The sequence below is a fragment of the Balaenoptera physalus genome (genome assembly GCF_965194825.1).
Source record: "Balaenoptera physalus genome assembly, chromosome: 3".
Lineage (NCBI taxonomy): Eukaryota > Metazoa > Chordata > Mammalia > Artiodactyla > Balaenopteridae > Balaenoptera > Balaenoptera physalus.
The window spans coordinates 61,058,830-61,078,237 of NC_138890.1; the positions used below are offsets into that span (position 1 = coordinate 61,058,830).

General features: G+C 38.8%; 1 protein-coding gene across 1 annotated transcript in view; it reads right to left on the reverse strand.

The window, feature by feature from the left end:
- PAIP2 (poly(A) binding protein interacting protein 2) overlaps nt 1-14,162 on the reverse strand; it is a 19,256-nt gene extending 5,094 nt beyond the window's left edge. Inside the window, exon 1 of the mRNA XM_082454696.1 lies at nt 14,009-14,162. The gene's annotated coding sequence lies outside the window, so the exon portion shown is untranslated. The remainder of the gene's footprint in view (nt 1-14,008) is intronic.
- Nucleotides 14,163-19,408: the final 5,246 nt, after the last annotated feature.

Consider the following 19,408-nt stretch of genomic DNA (forward strand, 5'->3'; position numbering starts at 1 on the left):
AGTCAGTCATTCTTTCAGTTCTTAGTGAGCATCTATTATTACCAGCCATCATGATTAGGTATTAGATGTACATGATATATTAATGCACATGATAAACACAGTAATTGGAAAACTTTGTTTTTCTCCTAAATGATTTTAATGTTTACGAAATAGCTGAGAATAGCCTAGATTCATCTAATGTTTGCTAATAACAGTAAACAAAGGCAATCAATTGCTTAAATGGAATCCCCAAACCATCCAATTTTTGTTTTAATTGGATATTCTGTGCTTTATAAAACAAGCATGGTTTGGAAGACTTAAGTCATCAAGAGACTTTATGAAAAGCAAATTCTACTTTTTAAAATTGTTATTAAAAAGCCTAGAGACTGGAAGTGAAAACTAACAAACTTTTAATAACTCCTAGTTCCTTAGTCGCGAGGTATAGCTCTGGCTCTCTCGACTTCGTAGCCCATTCTCTATTTGCTTTATCTTTGGGTCCATGTTGAGTTCCTCCATGTCTGGATTTTCCCACTGTACAGTAAGTATCAGGCATCTAATCTCATACAGTAGATCTGGTTTCTTATACTCTACTTAATAGGTGATAACATGATCTAACCTAGCTGATATGTTGCAGGCTAAAAGTTCGAAGCATAAAGTTTCAGATTCTACAATAGTCTACCAATTCACTGACTCTGAAATTGCTAAAAAATGGGTTTACATAAAGCAAGAGTCACTTGTACATAAATCCAAACATTAGTGTGGCTTGTGCCAAAGGAAGGAAATAGCATACCTAATAGAGTTAAAAAAAAAAAACACTTCTTCAGGCCTTCTTACTCAAACTTATAATCAAATAAAATACTAAAACTAAAATCTCCTACTAGAAATAGTTTTTTTCTTTGGGTAAGGTTCAGGGAAAGACTTGCTCTATGTATGTTGCCTGGCCCTTTACATTCATTTTATGGACTTATCCTTAGGAAGACCTAAGTATAATAAAACTTATAGCTGTTCATATAACATGAATTTAGTCTCTAAGCTGTGGTTGGGGGTCCTATCCTGGCACACATATGCATTTCCCCCAAGACTGAATACTAATGACAACAGTCATCATGGTGGTAGCATTTTCAATTGTTAGTAAGTCCTGAATTAAAAATTACTGAGAACTTCTGCCTTACTTATTCACTGTTGTATGTATATGAAAGAAAGGCAGAGACAGAGATTTATGTGCTAGGCTGTGGGTAGAAAGAAAACCCACATGATGTGGGTTAAGAAAGTGAAGCACAAAAAAAAAAAAAAAAAAAAAAAGTGAAGCACTGTGAAAGCACTGTGAAAGCAGACATGACAGAAAACAGATGATGGATATCTTTGATATTTTTATTTATCATTAATCTTGGATTAAATAAACCCCCTTATTTTTTTTTTTCCCTTTTTTTTTTTTTAATTATTTATTTATTTTATTTATGGCTGTGTTAGGTCTTCGTTTCTGTGCGAGGGCTTTCTCCAGTTGCGGCAAGTGGGGACCACTCTTCATCGCGATGCGCGGGCCTCTCACTGTCGCGGCCTCTCTTGTTGTGGAGCACAGGCTCCAGACGCGCAGGCTCAGTAATTGTGGCTCACGGGCCTAGGTGCTCCGCGGCATGTGGGATCTTCCCAGACCAGGGCTCGAACCCGTGTGCCCTGCATTGGCAGGCAGATTCTCAACCACTGCGCCACCAGGGAAGCCCAAACCCCCTTATTTTGATAACAAGTTTCGACTAGAGAGCAATCAGTTCCTCTAAAGAAAATTACTCATTCTTATATGTCAAGGCTACCAAACATTTATATGCTCATCTTTAAACAAATTACGTTTTAGATTAGACTCAAATATTATGAAAAGCAGGGGGTCAATTCTGCTTTGCAACTGGATGGAACTTTGTTTACTCTGCATATGAACTGATCATTAAACTATGTTCAAAGACACCCTAATTTATAACAGCTTAACATTATTATTTTCCCAATCTGTGTCCTATCCCAACTTGTACCCATTAAATCCTACATTTCAGAAGACCACAATATTAATAAGTGACTTATATCTTTAGTTAAAAACAGCAAATAAAAATCATGTTTAGCACAGAGTACAGGATATTCAAGTAGAATTGAATAGTTAAGTAGCAATTATACGTGTGAGACATGTACTAGAAATACTAACTTGTGTTTGAATGTGCTTCAGGTGACTGAAGTATTATCTATATATAAATGCAATTTTTTTTAAAGAAAAAAGTGTTCTCCATACATTTCACGAGCATAACAATGAAACAATGAAAAATCTGCATCGGCAAATTCTATAGTCTGAGAATCTCAAGGGACTCCCTCCCTCCTTGTTTGATGCCAACCAGTAACAAATAAAATATAAATAGTGCTTAGCCTAAAGGGCCCAATCCCTGCATCTGACATGTCTCTAGGTCAGCTTTATGCCAATTATCACCTCATCAAACAACCCGTGGCTTTGGTATAGATCCCAGTGAAAGAGTCTATGAAGGACAGTAAATGAAATTTCGCTGTCAAGTAATATTTGGGAAACAAATCATAATTGGAACCAGTAAAAATCAACTGGAGCCTGGGCACTAATCTTACACCTTAAGATAGATGAGGAAGGAACAACTGCTGACCAGATTTCTGATACAGCTAGCCAAGTGAAAAGCCAGAGGGGTAAGGATCATTTACTTTCAGAACGTTGACAGACCTACAATTACTGAGTACAAGGTGTTCTAATATAAGGTATTGTATCAGATTTTAAATTTTCTTCTATGACCTGTTCTTGATCCTTCTTAGACCACACTCTTTAGATTGTGTCGTGTGTTTTGCTATTTTAAAAAATGAGTATATAGTTCAAATACCATAAAATTTACAATTTTAAATTGGCATTTGTCAAAAGCAGTTAAAGGCAAATGTAGTAGCCAATGCCTGCAAAGAATAACAGTTGGGGCAAAAAGCTTGGGAGGAAAGGCTGGTGAAGGAGATGTTTTGGGAATAAAGGCTTTGAAAAGCTCCTGCATATTCTGGGAAACCTAAAAGGCCATGGGCATGCCCAGTGCTGGCAGCACGCTCAGAAAAGACCTAACAAGGCCCTACACTTTTCAGGCTTCAGGCGCTGCACATAAGAAAGAGCTGTAAACTGCCCGAGTGTTAAAGGTGTACCTCAACATACACAAAAGCCCATCTGCCAAGACTGGGAGAGTTTTATTTTTTGCTTAGGGGTATTAAAGGACATCTCTTGAAAATAACTAGCTGGGACTTCCCTGGTGGCGCAGTGGTTAAGAATCTGCCTGCCAATGCAGGGGACACGGGTTTGATCCCTGGTCCGGGAAGATCCCACATGCCGCGGAGCAACTAAGCCGTCCACCACAACTACTGAGCCTGTGCTCTAGAGCCTGCAAGCCACAACTACTGAAGCCCACACACCTAGAGCCTGTGCTCCACAACAAGAGAAGCCACCGCAATGAGAAGTCCGCGCACCGCAATGAAGAGTAGCCCCCGCTCGCTGCAACTAGAGAAAGCCTGCGTGCAGCAACGAAGACCCAACGCAGCCAAAACTAAATTAATTAAAAATAAAGAAATTTAAAAAAGAAAAGAAAAGAACTAGCTGACAACTAAGCTAATGGCACAGACTTCAATGGCCACACAAAAAATAATACAAGCTTTTACAAAATTATTTCAGAAAGGTCACTAAAACAACAGAACAAGCAGAACAACCACCCTGGGGAGAGGGGAGAATATGATTTCCAGAGTTGCCATATAATAGTCACAATGTTCAGTTTTCAACAAAAATTATGAGGCATGCAAAAAAATAAGATAGTATGGCCTATAAACAGGAAAAAAAGAAATTAATAGGAAGTGTCCCTGAGGAAGCCCAGACATTAGGCTTATTAGGCAGACTTTTAAATCAGGTGTTTTAAATGTCCAGAGAGCCAAAGGAAACCACGTACAAAGAACTAAAGGAAACCATAAAAATAGCAAATATCATCATCAAATAGCAAATATCAATAGAGATAAATTAAAAAAAGAAGCCAAGTAGAAATTCTGGAGATGAAAAGTACAATAAGTGAAAATTCTACTTGAGGGTTTATAGCAGATTTGAGCAGGGAAATAATCTCAGTTGACTTACCAAGTTTGGTAAGTCAATTGAGATTATTCAGTCTGAGAAACAGAAAGAGAAAATAATGAAGAAAAATGAACAGAACCTCAGAGACCAGTAGGACACCACCACATGTACCAACATATGCATAATGGGAGTCCCAGAAGAAGAGAAAGAGTATTTGAAGAAATAATGGCCCCAAACTCCTCCAACTTGATGAAATCTATGTTAGTCTACACATCCAAGAAGCTCAACAAACTCCAAGCAGGATAAACTCAAAGCAATCCACACCAAGACACACTGTAATCAAGTTATTGAAAGTCAAAGAGAGCATCTTCAAAATAAGATTAATAGCTGATTTCACATCAGAAACCAGAGGCCAGAAGGCAGTAGGAAAACATATACAAAGTGACTTAAAAAAAAAACTAAGACATTCCCAGATAAGTAAAAAAGTGAGAGCTTATTCATCACCAATAGACCTGTCCTATAGGAAAAGCTAAAGTGAGTCCTTCACGTTGAAACAAAAGAATACTAGCATTAGCTTGAATTCATCCAAAGAAATAAACAACCATGGTAACTACATAGGTAAATACAAAAGTCACTAATAATGTATTTTTTGCTTTATAACTCTTTTTCTCTATATGAAACTAAATTGTTTTTAGTTCATACTTGTTACAAACTAAGATGTTAGTTGTAATTCCCAGGGTAACCACTAGGAAAACCACCAAAAAAATATATAGTGAAAGGTGTATTGCTGGGGTGTATCATCATCCCATTCAGAGGCAGCCCAAAAGAAGCAGCTTCAAGACTCCAAGAGTCAATGAGCTCAAATCTATATATATTAGTCTCTTGTGGCTGAGAAAAAGTTTTTCTCTAGAACAAAACAAACCAAAACTAAAAGAGGAACTACTGGAAACACAACAGAAGCACCTAATTTGCTTGAGTGATGTCTGAGGGCACAATGTAGATAATAACTCGACAAATACATTAAAAAAAAAAAAATCTGGTAATTAAACCATACCAATCTGTTGCTATCTTATCTTTGTTCATGCTTCAATCCAAACCACTTTAAAACTGGCAGAAATGAAGTGAGAAAGCCAATAATTTCCCCCCAATTTTTTAATGTTCATATTTACTTCAAATAATGTTTATTATGCTTTAAAATCCTAAAATTATCAGAAAATGTAATTCAAATAATTTTTTAGCCTTACTCTCATAAAAGGATTTTTAAAATAACACAGTAATACTAACTCAGAACAAACTATATTAAATTACTAATATTAAATATCTAGTAGTTGTTAGAGTACATATAGTTAAGATTTTCCTAAACAAAAATTACAAAATAGTAAAACAGCAATGTATCATCTTACAGTGTTTTCAATAATCATTTAAAAAATTTTGTACATAGTTAGGAAATTCTGTTGGAAAAGGAAGCATTAAAGTGAAAGAAATGTACATATACAAAGTACACCCTACTTAAGTTAGGGCTTCCCTGGTGGCGCAGTGGTTAAGAATCTGCCTGCCAATGCAGGGGACACGGGTTTGAGCCCTGGCCCAGGAGGATCCCACATGCCACGAAGCAACTAAGCCCATGTGCCACAACTACTGAGCCTGCGCACCTAGAGCCCATGCTCTGCAACAAGAGAAGCCATGACAATAAGCCGTGCACCGCAATGAAGAGGAGCCCCCACTCGCCACAACTAGAGAAAGCCCGCGCACAGCAACGAAGACCCAACACAGCCAAAAAAAAAAAAAGAAGTTAAATGTACAAAACAGGTCCTATGTGTATGTAAGTTTTTTCCTTTTGATCTCCAATCCTACTCAGAGGTAATCAATGTTAACAGCTTAGTATGTATCCTTTCATATCTCTTTGCTTATAGAAACACACATAAAGGATTTATATATTTTACAGAATCATGCTAAATATATTACATGAAATATCCTTACTAGTCAACATGTAGAAGTACACTTTACTTTTTAATTGATACAGCACCAATTACTCAACAATTCCCCCTTTGATGCATTTACATTTCCAGTTTTCTCATTACAAACAATCGTGCTTTGATCACCCTTGTACACATATCCTTTGCTATTTGAGTTTTCTGTGGGATACATTCTGGTAAGTGGGAATAACTGGGTCAAAGGCCGTGTGCACTTGTAGCTTTAAGAGAAGACAAATTATTCGCCAAAAATATTATGGTAATGTACATTCCTATAATACACTGAGTGCTCCCATTTCTCTGCATCCTCAACAGTTCTCTATATAAGCAACATAGCATTTTACTTTTGCAAACAGATGGGCTTAAAAAGAATGTTTTCCTCTACAGCTCCTGGGATATGCTTATCTTGCTTAGTAAGTCTTTTCCTACGTTGAGGTTATATTTCCTTTATTTTCTCTCAGTATTTTTATAGTTTCTATTTTTTTACATTTAAATCTTTAACTCGTGTGAGCATTTCTTTGAGTATGATGTGAAAGATCTATATTTTTCCATATGAACACATCATTCATCATTATTTAATGAAAGCTTGTTCCTGATGTTTATCATAATCAAATTCCCACTTACACGGTTTCTAGATTCTTTGTTCCATGATGGTGTATTGTATGTATACTGTTTTATCCCCAACTTTTATTTTGAAGAATTTTAGACTTACAAAAAAGTCATAATAATAGTACAGTGAACATTTGTACCTTTCATCTAGATTCATCAACTGTTAACATTTTGCCACAGTTGTTTTCTCTATACAATTTTTTTGCTTAACCATCGGATAAGTTGCAGACATTATGACCTTTCATCCTCAAATATTTCAGCACAGTATTTTACTCTTTTGATTACAGGAGCCTTTCAGTAAGTTTAAATACGTAGTAGCACAACTCCCTTCTCAACTTTCTTTGGGGGGGAAATCTTGCACTTTTATTCTTCATACGAACTTTAGAATAATTTTTCCATAAGAGTCTGACTGGAATTTTATTAAAAATTTGCAGCTTAATCAGGATCATGTTTTTATATTAAGCCTTCTGGCCAGGAAGATGGTACATCCGTTTACTTGGAACTGTTTTAATTCCTTAGAATATAAATGAATCAGGACTTCATTTTACCAATAATTGTGGGCTAGATTATTTGGACCAGTCTTTCCATTGAAAACTGAAAGTGTTGGATGCCATAGTCTTAAAGAAACACTTAAAAGCACTAAAGTGTTGAAGAGTAAGTAAAGTGGGAATTCAGAGAGCAAAGTGGAACTTTTAAACACTGAAGCTGCCTTCGCACTGAGGACTTTTGCCCATTAGCCTTCTTTGGGTTGACCTTGGATGCTTCATGGGGCAAAAGGCATAAAGGTCAAGGTGGAAAACTGAAGAAAAGATCCTCCCCACTCTAAGCTGGGACCCTAAAGGGCTATAGGCTCAGGGTAAGGGTGAACCAAAAGCAACTCCCACTCCCCACCAAGCAAATCAAAAGGAAAAGGTGGAAAGGAACACAGACACTGTGACTGTGGTTGGTCCTCCTGTGGATAAGAGGAATAAATTCATCACCTGGGAGGTCCAGAACATCCCAAGTCATGAAATGAGTATGAAGTGGTCCTGACTTGGTAATGTCCCTAGTGCCAGTGCCTGGAAAAAGCAAATGTAAAACTCCTTGGGAGGAAGGCATTTTCATGCTAGGCCTTAAGGACCTCCAAAAATGATTTCTCAAGGCCAATGAAGAGTTCAAAATGAAAGATAACTAAATCCAGAAGGAAAAAGCAAGATACAACACGCAAGAATCAGTACAATTTATAGAAAGCATAACCAGACCCATGTGGCAGATGACAAAAATGATCATTACATATCAAGCTTGAAAATATCTTCAGAAAACAGCAAAATATAAAAAGTGCATAGTAGATTTGGAAAAGAGCCAAATTAAACTTCTAGATATACAGAAATCACAACATAAACAAAAATGTAATAAGTCTGGCAGCAGATTTGATACAACAGAATTGGAAAACAAAAGAAAGTATCCAGAAAACAGCAAAAAGATAAAAAGATAGAACATACAAAAGAGTGTTCAAACAATGTAGAGGGCAGAGTGACAACTATCAAATTCCTGAAGAAGAAAAGAAGAAACATAGGGCAGAGGCAGGATATGAATATTGCATATTTGATGAAAGCAATCAACCAACATGTTTAAGGAGCCCAAGAATCTCAAAGTAAGATAAATAAAAAGCAAGATATATTATACATTATAGTCAAACTGCAGAGTATCAAAGAGAATTCTAAAACCCAAAAAGACATTATTTTCAAAAAAGAATGAGAAAAACCAGCTGCTTTTCAACAATAATAATGAAAAGCAAAAGACCACACTGAAAGAAAATAACTGCAAACCCAGACTACTAGAACTGTACAGAAAATAGTTTTCAAACAAATGAACTAGAAACTTCCCATCCTTATATTAAGGAATCATTTGAATAACAAGAATTATGGGATCCCTGAAGACAAATGAATCTAAAATTATAAGGGCTTGGTACTTTTTAAACTAGTATATTATTAACAACCTTTAATTTTGTTTTTCTTGTTTTGTCTATTCAGGTTTTCTACCTCTCTGGTTAACTATGGTAATTTTTATTTCACTAAAATTTTATTTCTCCATAATTTCAATTTTGTTATAATAGAAACTATCTAATTTCTCCTATTTCATAGCTAATTTGACTATGTTCCTCTTTTCCTCGATTAGGCCTACCAGGGATTTATGGTAGGAAAAAAAAATTCCAACTTTGCAATTTGCAGAACAGCAAGTATAATAAACTCTTCATATATATAAAAGAAGGGTGTGTGTGTTCACCATTTGCAAATGCATAGAATCTCTAGAAAGACAGAAAACAAACTGAGAAGCAAATTGTATCTGATAAGGGAACTGTACTTAGAATATATAAAGAACTATTACAACTCAATAATAAAAGGACAACCAACCAATCTAAGATTTTTTTTGACATGGACCATTTTTAAAAGTCTTTATTGAATTTGTTACAATATCGCTTCTGTTCTATGTTTTGGTTTTTTGGCCGAGAGGCATGTGGGATCTTAGCTCCCTAACCAGGGATCGAACTCGCCCCCCCCCCCCCCCCCCCCCCCCCGCCCACAGAAGGCGAAATCCTAAGCACTGGACCGCCAGAGAAGTCCCTAAACAACCAATTTAAAAATGCGCAAAGGATCTGAATAGACAGTTCTCCAAAGGCCAATAAACACATGAAAAGATGCTCAACATCCTTAACCATCAGGGAAAATGCAAATCAAAACCACGAGATACCACTTTATATTAGTGAAAATGTGGAGAAATGGAATGCTCATTCACTGCCAGTGGGAATGTTAAAATGGTGCAGCTGCTCTGGAAAACAGTCTGGCAGTTCCCCAAAAGATTAAACACGGAATTACCTTATAACTCAGCAATTCCACTCCTAGGTATATACCCAAGAGAAATAAAAATATGTCTACATAAAAACTTATACACACAAATGTTCATAGCAGTAATTTCTTAATTCTTATTAAGTAATTCTTAATAGCCAAAAAGTGGATACAACACAACCCGAAGGTCCACCAGTTGATAAATGGATGAATACTGAAAATATGCTAAATGAAAGAAGCTAGTCACCAAGGAACACATATTGTATGACAGATGATGGGTACAAGATTTCTTTTTGGGGTAATGAAAATGTTCTAAAATTGACTGTGGTGATCGATGCACAACTCTGGCAATATACTAAAAACTACTCTACTATACACTTCAAACGGATGAATTGCATGGTATGTGAACTATAGCTCAGTAAGAGCTGCTAAAAACAAAACTGAAAATACTGGTTACCTACAGGGAGGAGAACTAGACGGCTAAGGATATTTTTTGTATCTATTTTTGGGAATGGATTACCTATTTAAAAATTCAACTTTAGGGCTTCCCTGGTGGCGCAGTGGTTGAGAGTCTGCCTGCCAATGCAGGGGACACGGGTTCGAGCCCTGGTCTGGGAAGATCCCACATGCCGCAGAGCGACTGGGCCCGTGAGCCACAATTACTGAGCCTGCGCGTCTGGAGCCTGTGCTCCGCAACAAGAGAGGCCGCGATAGTGAGAGGCCCGCGCACCGCGATGAAGAATGGCCCCCACTTGCCGCAACTGGAGAAGGCCCTCACACAGAAACGAAGACCCAACACAGCCATAAATAAATAAATAAATAAATAAAATATTAAAAAAAACAAAAAAACACTATCTTCTCTCACAAGTTGGAACCCCAAATATTAAAAAAAAAAAAATCTCATTGAACACTTCATGATATATGTAAATCAAATCATTATACTGTATACCTTAAACTTATACAGTGCTATATTTCAATTATATCTCAATAAAACTGGAATAAAAAAATAAAAACATTAACTCTTCAAAAAAAAAATTCTCATTAAAATTCAAACAGGATTCTCTTTCCGCTTCTTTCATTAAACTGACTCCACAGGGAATTCCCTGGTGATCCAGTGGTTAGGATTCCGGGGTTCCACTGCTGGGGGCCTGGGTTTGATCCCTGGTCAGGGAACTAAGATCCCGTGGCATGGCCAAAAAAACCCAAAACCCAAAAAAATCAAAAAACTGACCCCACAGACATAACACCTTTTCTTATTCCACTGGACTCTACTTTGAACTACAGTAGACTCCTTAACCTTATTTGTACACATATATATTGTATACGTATGTATTTTAGTTAGAGAAGATAAAGAAATTTCTGCATCAGCCTCTGTATTTAATTCAGAAGTCTGTGAGCAGCGCTGAATATTTTGTTTTAATGTTTGGCAGTATAAAGGAATGATTAAAAGCATGGGCTCTGGGATTTCCCTGCTGGTGCAGTAGTTAACAATCCACCTGCCAATGCAGGGGACACGGGGTTCAATCACTGGTCCAGGAAGATCCCACATGCCTCACAGCAACTAAGCCCGTGCGCCACAACTACTGAGCCTGCGGTCTAGAGCCTGCGTGCCACAACTACTGCGCCCGCGTACCTAGAGCCTGTGCTCTGCAACAAAAGAAGCCACTGCAATGAGAAGCCTGCGCACCACAACGGAAGAGTAGTCCCCTCTCGCCGCAACTAGAGAAAGCCCGCGCGCAGCAACGAAGACCCAACGCAACCAAAAATAAACAAATAAAAATAAAATTAAAAATTAAAAAAACAAAAAAGGGGCTCTGGAACCAGGCTACCTTTCTAGCTATGTGACAATGGGCAAGTTATTTAACCTCTCTGTGTTTCAGGTTCCCCATCTGTACCTAGGCAGACAGCCTGGCACATAATAGTATTATTAAACACTTAGAGCAAATATAAATTTGTATAAATAAAAATAATAGCTCCAAACATCTGTAGGAGTGAAACAATGTCACAGAAAAGTCCCAAAGAGTGTAACCCTAATCTCAACGGTAGTGTAACCAGGGTGATCAGGTCAGAGTAAGGATGGCTCAACACTGACGATAAATAAAAGCTCAAAGCACATCAGAAATACCATCCTTATTTATAAAAACTGATACAAAAAATAAAAAGCAAAGGCAATTCAAATAAACCCACACTATCCAATGTGGTAGCCACCAGGTTCATGTGGCTATTTAAATTTAATTTTAATTCAATACAATTAAAATTTTAGTTCTTCAGTTGCACTTGCTACATTTCAGGTGCTCAATAGACATGTGCTTAGTAGCTATCTTACTGGACAGCACCACTCTAAACGATGAGGACATTAAGAAAAAAGATTGAGTTATTGGAACTGAACCTCAGGCTGTAACATATACAAACTATTAATGTATCTGTGCAACAGGGTGATCCAGATCACAAAGACAACAACCTTGGACAACTTTAACCTTGCACTGGATTCAAGTCCCAGATATGCCACTAACCACCTAGAGGACCTTGGATATGCTACTAAATCCCAGGCAACACACTATAGTGGTTAAGAGCACATAATCTCTGGAGTATTTGGATTTGAATTCCAGCTTTTATTAGCTATGTAACATTGGGCAAGTTACTTCACATTTCTCATTTATAATCTTCATTTTACAGTGGTACTTACTGCCTACAGACATTAAAGATTAAACACTTCTAAAAGCACTTCGAACAATGCCTGGCATTACTAAGTGCTATGGAAATATGTGCCTAATAATCTCTCAAGTTTCTATTTTCCCGATTTCAAAATGGGCAGGATAAAACTTACTCTGCCCAGGGCTTCCCTGGCGGCACAGTGGTTAAGAATCCGCCTGCCAATGCAGGGGACAGGGATTCAAGCCCTGGTCTGGGAATATCCCACATGCTGCGAAGCAACTAAGCCCGTGAGCCACAACTACTGAGCCTGCGCTCTGGAGCCCGCGAGCCACAACTACTGAAGCCTGCACAGCGCAACAAAGAGTAGCCTCCACTCGTGGCAACTAGAGAAAGCCCACGCACAGCAACGTAGACCCAACACAGCCAAAAATAAATAAATAAATATTAAAAAATTTGTATTAAAAAAAACTCACCCTGCCTATTTCACAGGTTAATAATAAATATGAAACTCACTTAGCTCCCATCCCTGAAAGAAACATAAGGAGGCTATACTTTTGGGAGAGTTACCTTTTTATCATAGACACTTATTTGTGAGAAAAAATTAAGTTCTGTTCAAGTTCACAATTAACAAGTAATATAAACAGACTAATTTGCCCCAAATATCCTCTCACAAACCGGAAACAGAAGCACAAAACAGCAAACACTGGGAATCTCATTAAAAACCCTGAGAGACCCTTATTTGCAAACATAACCTGCAGCCCACGAAATTTCGAAGGCAGACCAACACCCGATCAACTGCTCAAAGGCAAATTGTGACAAATAATGCTATCAGGTTAACAAGATTAGCCAGCACATGCAAAATGGGAATTTGTCTTCTGTTGAAATGTCAAAAGCTGTCAGCTGTTAGACCTCATCCCACGGCATACTGGAAGCCAAATTCTTTCTAGAGTTTGCGGTTTCTGTGAGATGATGGGGTTGCAAAATCAAGGAAAATAAGACAACAAAAGGAAGCAGAAAAGGCCACCTTTTGCAGTTACTAGAGAATACCATTGCTGACTGCTTCAACAAATGTTTTGAAACAAACAACTTTACCACAAGCCATATATTTTTGATGGTGGGAGAGAATAAGCACAGTAGTAGAAATTAAAAAGTGAGGTAACCAAAATCAAAAGAATGTGAATTGGATGGGTTAATCTGGTTCAAAACAGTCCTGGAGTAGGAGCTGCCAGTACTCCAAAGGCCCTCCTATCCCGAGCACGGAATACAATGTAACTAAAAATAAGGGGCAGGGGAAGGCGAAGAAACCGGAGAAAGGGGATCATCACAAAGGTACAGGCTCGTGGACGGTTACAGAATGCTCCCCTAGGACGCTCGCCAGCCCGCCAGTCCCTCCGCCCCTTTCTCTTCCCCCACCCAGGCTTCTGGAGGAGCGCGCAAGCGCAGCAAGTACGGGCTGCGCGTGGCGACGCGCAGGCGTAAAGTAAGGAGAAACAATGAGCTTTGTTGCCGAGGCGGCAGTGGGGGGCAGGGGAAAAGGGTATCGGAGGGTGGGTGAAGCGATTGGAGGGAGGGGCGGCACGCGAGAAAGTGCCATCCCGGCAACCCTCGCGCGCCACCGAGGACCCGGATAGAGAGCTGCGAGATCCAAACCATAATAATGACAATGAGAAAAAAGCGACGGCCATTTCTCAGAGAAGAAAGAGACTAAGTCGGTCCAAGATCATCCCTCAGACTCGGCTGGAAGAGGCAAGGAACAATGGAGGCCATACAGGCTTGGTGGCCAACAACCCAGGGGACCCTCTAGGCCCCTCAGCCGTCGCCGAGGTGCTGCCCCTCGACCGCCGGGCCGCCGCACCCTTCTCGCCGCTCCGCCCGAGAGAACCCCTCACCCAGTGCACGGCAGCGGGGACGGCAGCCAACGAATCCGGTCGGCCTCCGCGGATCTCCACAGGCAGCGCCGCTACCCCGCTCGACGCGCGCTTCGCCCGCCGCCTCCCTTCTCCAGTCCAAACAAACACCCCAGCCCGGAAGTGACTTCACTTCCGCCGCCGCCACCGGCCCCGCCTCTCGTTTTGTCATCGTTGCCCTCCGAGGCCACCAGAGAGCGCGCGCGAGAGAAAGGGCGACCTCAAAGTTCTCTTCGTCCAAGCTGCACACATGTGCATGCGCAACAGCCTTTCCGGCGTACCCTGGCGGCCGCGGGGAACACTGGGAGTCCTGTCGTGTTCTCTCAGGAAAACCGGAGTAGAGCTGGGCCAGTGTCCCCACAACCGCCCATCCTTCGAGAATGATGGGATGCAGTGAGTGGGGGAGCTGGGAAGGAGACCCAGAAAAGATACACAGACGTGGACTACTACACACCGCAACGGTTACTTCAAACACACTGACATCAAATAGGAACATCTAGATAACGACAGCGCACTCACACACCCAGGAACACACACCAAACGTGATACACAGCGTCACACTACGAGTGACATGTACCAAATCATATCCAGAGATCCTGACACAGAAACATAACACAGAAATAATAAACTAAGACAGATTCACAGAGGCGTGTTAACTGATCTACGAGCACCTGCACTCATACACGTTCAGGAACACGCTTTTTGGAGCTAGATCTTAACACACAGGCGCAAATTACCGATATATATATATGGTGCCCAGGCTAAGGGAGGAAATACTCTGTCCAGAGGTAAGATAGAAGGGTGAGACCTAAGGGTCCCAGAATTTCCTCGACCATGATCTTGGATGGGCTGCCCTGCACACGTTACTCTAATCCATGCTTCCTTGCTTCATCACTGGCAAGTCCCGATATATTTTGTGATGCTAATCAAGCTACAGTGTATAGTATGTGTAAGAAAATTCCGAATATACATTATATTTGAGAGGGGACACACAAAAACTTCTAATTTCTTCCCCTTGGGGAAGTAAAATGAGGGACTGAGATTTATCTTTTTACTCTCTTGTAAAACTTGAATCTTTAAAAAACCACAAGCTTTTATAACTGCTAAAACTAAAGGAAAAAAAAAAGTTCCCTCCATGAAACTCTTGAATCCAAGAGAGGGCTTCTCTCTAGGGCCATTTCACTCATTAATAATCTGCTTTGAGTCAGCCCAAAGCTCCAAATAAAGTTTGACAGTTGTGCCTTGGTCAACCACTTTGGCTACATTTACAGATCTGTATCCTAAACTGGAAGGGCTTGGCTTTCTTGCTTGCTGAGCCAACAGCTCTGGGGAAGAAGATGGTGCTGTTTTGCTGGTCTGTGGAGCATGATTCATTCAAGGAACCTGGAACTATCAACTCGAGGCTAGAAGAGGCATGGACAGGAGGGAGAACAAAATCAAAATAGGTAGTTTAATCTGTAGATGACTGGCAATCTTAAAAGCTAATCATGGAGATAAATGGAACTTACTACTTAACACAACCCATGTAATTTATGTTGAAAAATAATCTTTGCTAAATCTTGGCTTATTTTAATCTGAACCATTCAAAGGCTTATGTTGTTTTTCTCACACAAAGGGGTTATAGATCTCAATTCCCAGCTCACAGAGTTCACCATTGTGGCTGAGAAAGCCTGATGGGCCCAGGGTACTTTCATGTTTTTATGCTATGCCTGGATGGTGGTGATGATGGTCTATGAATGGAAAACACTACCACAATAATGAAGGCTAATAAGTTTGCCAATGATGAGGAAAGACACTGCAATGGAACCATCAGAGGTGCAGTTTTAAAATGCTGCAGACATTCAACTGTTTGTCTCAGGCACTAACAATTCTAACTTGAGATGGAAGGTGAAGTAGGAATCAGGAATCAGGAGAGGATGGTTATGAAGGCCTAGGATGGCTATGAACAGCTTCCCACTCTCCCCGAATTATCAAAACGTAGAATGTGTAAATCCTCTGACTCAAACACTCCATGTATGGGGAAGAAATCAGACATATATATAGATACGTAAGGATTTCATAGCTATGTTATAAACAATCAAGAAACTGAAAAGCCTATCAATAGGGAATTGGTTAAGTGAATTATGGTATTAACAGAATAAAGCAAGTTATTAAAAAATGGCTAAGATGGTAAATTTTGTGTATTAAAAAAAAAAAACTGTCCTAAAAGGAGGGTCAAATTTGTAGAAAGTAAGTTGTAAATGTAAAATAAGCAAAGGTGATTATGCTTTGAATAAGAAGGGTGATATGAGGAAGAAAAAATTCCTTTTCCAGTCTGAGCCAAGCCCTTCCTTGCTGGTTTTGCACAGGCTCAGCTACTTACAATGAGATGGGTCAGAAACACACCTTGTACTTGCGAGCAGAAGCAGCCACCATCAGGAAAATAAGTTCGGTTTTCACTAAAGTTTCACCATCCATTACACCAAGAATCATTTAAACTCTAATTCCTTTCCACAGGTCTTCATACCACAAAATAGAGTGCACACAGAGCATGAACTAGGGCTTATCTTGATACTAAGTGTAGGAAAAAGGGGGGGGGCATATATCAAGAACATAGTTGGTAGTTGCCAAGGAAGTAGCTGTGATTTAACAACCCTGGCAAGGTTGAGCAAATAGAAATTGGTCCTACTTTTGATAGTCAGGTGCAATGACTGAAACTTCAGTATTTTGTCCTTGTCAAAGGTAGGACATTCCTGCTGCTCTTGGTATCTTTGGATCAGGTCCTCACAACCAATACATCAATGCGGCCATGTATGAAGCACAATGACACGATGGTTCAAAGATCATTAAACTTGTATCTAATGGCAGCAATTTTCACCCGAAGTTTACAAATGCTATTGGCATGGATACGTTTGACTTTTCTCTACTACATGTAACATACTGCTTTTCAATTTTCCCATTCTCTACTGTACATTTGGCTTTGCAGAATTCTTAAAACTGTATGGAAATTATAAATCTAAGAACTATAATTTCAAGGAAAGGCCAGGGTTAAAAATCTTAAGATAAAGCCGTTTAAAAGTATTAACATAGCCTTTTAATCATGTATTACCTGACAGTCCTCTCCCTCAGAACTTTTCCAAATTACTTGAGTAGTACCTTAATTGAGCTCTAGCTTGTGTCAACTATGTTTATAATTCAGCAAATTAGATATACCTGGAGTGATGGGTGGTACCTACTTCCATTTTGCCATTCACTTGAAACTTCAGTAAATTAGCTGTTCAAGATTTTATTAATGTTCCAAGCAAAGGATAAAGGGTTGACTTGGGAAAGCAGTTATCTAGGGCTCTGAAATGGGTGTCTCCCATTAACAACTCTTTAAAAAATGCTTTGTGAGCACCCCCAAATAATGATTATTTTCCAACATTCCCCTTATTTTTAGTTTTTAACAGTAGCAAAACCAGTACTTCAAGCAACAGCATCTAAACCAGGTGTTTGATTACAACTGCCTAGCAGTAACACTTCAGCTACAGGTAAACAAAAGTGTGGCCTCTATCCTTGACATCACCATCACCTGGTAACTTGAAAAATGATAATTATTAACACCCACCCTACACCTAGCAAATCTGAAATTCTAAGAACAGGGCCCAGCAATGTTTAAATGAAGCTTCCAGGTAATTCTGATGCATGCTAACATTTGAGAACGACTAAAGAAAAAGAATTCACAGAACCATTTTGTTTATATACCATGTTGTATCAGAATCTTGGTCTTACCCATGACAGCCAAAGGACCTGCATCAGACTGGAGAGGCACTCCAGCTCAACAAACAGCTCAAGGTCCTTGTCAGGGAATATAACCTCAAATGCATAACCATTCAATGCTTGAGCTTTCAGCTATCCTAGGCCATTTTCTATGATGGAGGCCAATACAGAGAGTACAGAGCTACTCACTCCTAGCCCTAGTGCATGTTATCTTAACCAAACTGTCTATACCAATTTTGTTACTAATTTGATTTAAAAATATAACCTGCAGTGTTCCTACAGATTTCCACTACATACCATGAGCCTCTTTTGTCACAATTTTTATTCATGATGTTGTTTTACATGTCAAAGCCACCAAAAATGCACTGTGAACAAAGCGAGGCATAAAATGTGTACCCTTCCCCTCTTATAAACTTAATGCCACCATAATACTTAATAGGGTATATACATCCTTTACTTGTCCCCATCACCCTAAGGGGTTAAAGAATTCAGAGAAAGGATATAACCTTTGAAAGTTCCTTGCAATCATACCGTTTTCTAGAGGAGGTACTTTCTGGTGTACTCTATAGCCAGAAATTCACCTTCCTCATTAATAAAATCTTAAATAAAATTATTTTTAGGATACACAGTACTACAGCTAGCAAACTCAAGCCTTACCAGGGTCACTCTCATATGCCGAATTTATCAACAATCGGTTAAAAGAAAACTGTAAAACAAACATGAAGTGTTTATAAAAGTCTCCTTTGCCCAGGATTAACAGCAGCTTAAACTAAAAACTAAAATGGTGGTAGGAGAATTTTCAACTTTATAGCTGGTTAAAGTGGAAACACTCCTCTTAAATAAAGGTTTGCCATAATCTGGGAAATAGCTGTTACAGATTTATTCATCACTAGCAATTTATTTATGAGAATTTCTCCTTTCAAATGCTATCAAATGAAGATATTAAACATTCTTTTCTACAACTTGGTATATCTAACAAAGTAGGATCTATGAAAAGTTATCATTGACAGAAAACAATCAAGGGATTCCATGTACACAAAATGCTTTGTGTAGCTGCTGTTAAAAGTTGGAGTTAGACAAAAGCAGGTAATTAGTAAAGGCCAAAATTAAACTACAGAAGTAAACTGGCAAGGATTTTTTGTGCATGTTACATTTAAAAAAGTGTCATCTGCCCCTCAGTGGTAGATCATAATATTTCTTTCAACTATTTGATATATCCTTTAATACACTTGGACCTAAGAGTTTCAAAGAGAATCCCTTAAATTCTTATTTTTTTTTAAATTAAAAATTTGTTTGACAATAATCTCTTATACCTATAATCCCAACAACTTTGAAAGGCTGGTAATGGTAAAACCAATTCTTGTTATTCCATGTTACTTCCAATTTTATCGTTAAATACTTACACATGTCTAAACATGAGCTTTTACCATTTCCTCACCCTTAACATCTTAAAACTCCAAGGTTTTAAAAAACTATGAAGAGTCCCATTTTCAGTTATGTAACAGCAACAAGAAATCCACCAGCACCAAAAGCTTTAAAACTCAGATCTTTAGTAGCAGTCTTTAGAACACTAAATTAAAAATGTAATAATTTGTTAAAGCATGCAAAAAAGTGTAACAGTGAATAAAAACCACAACTGACAAA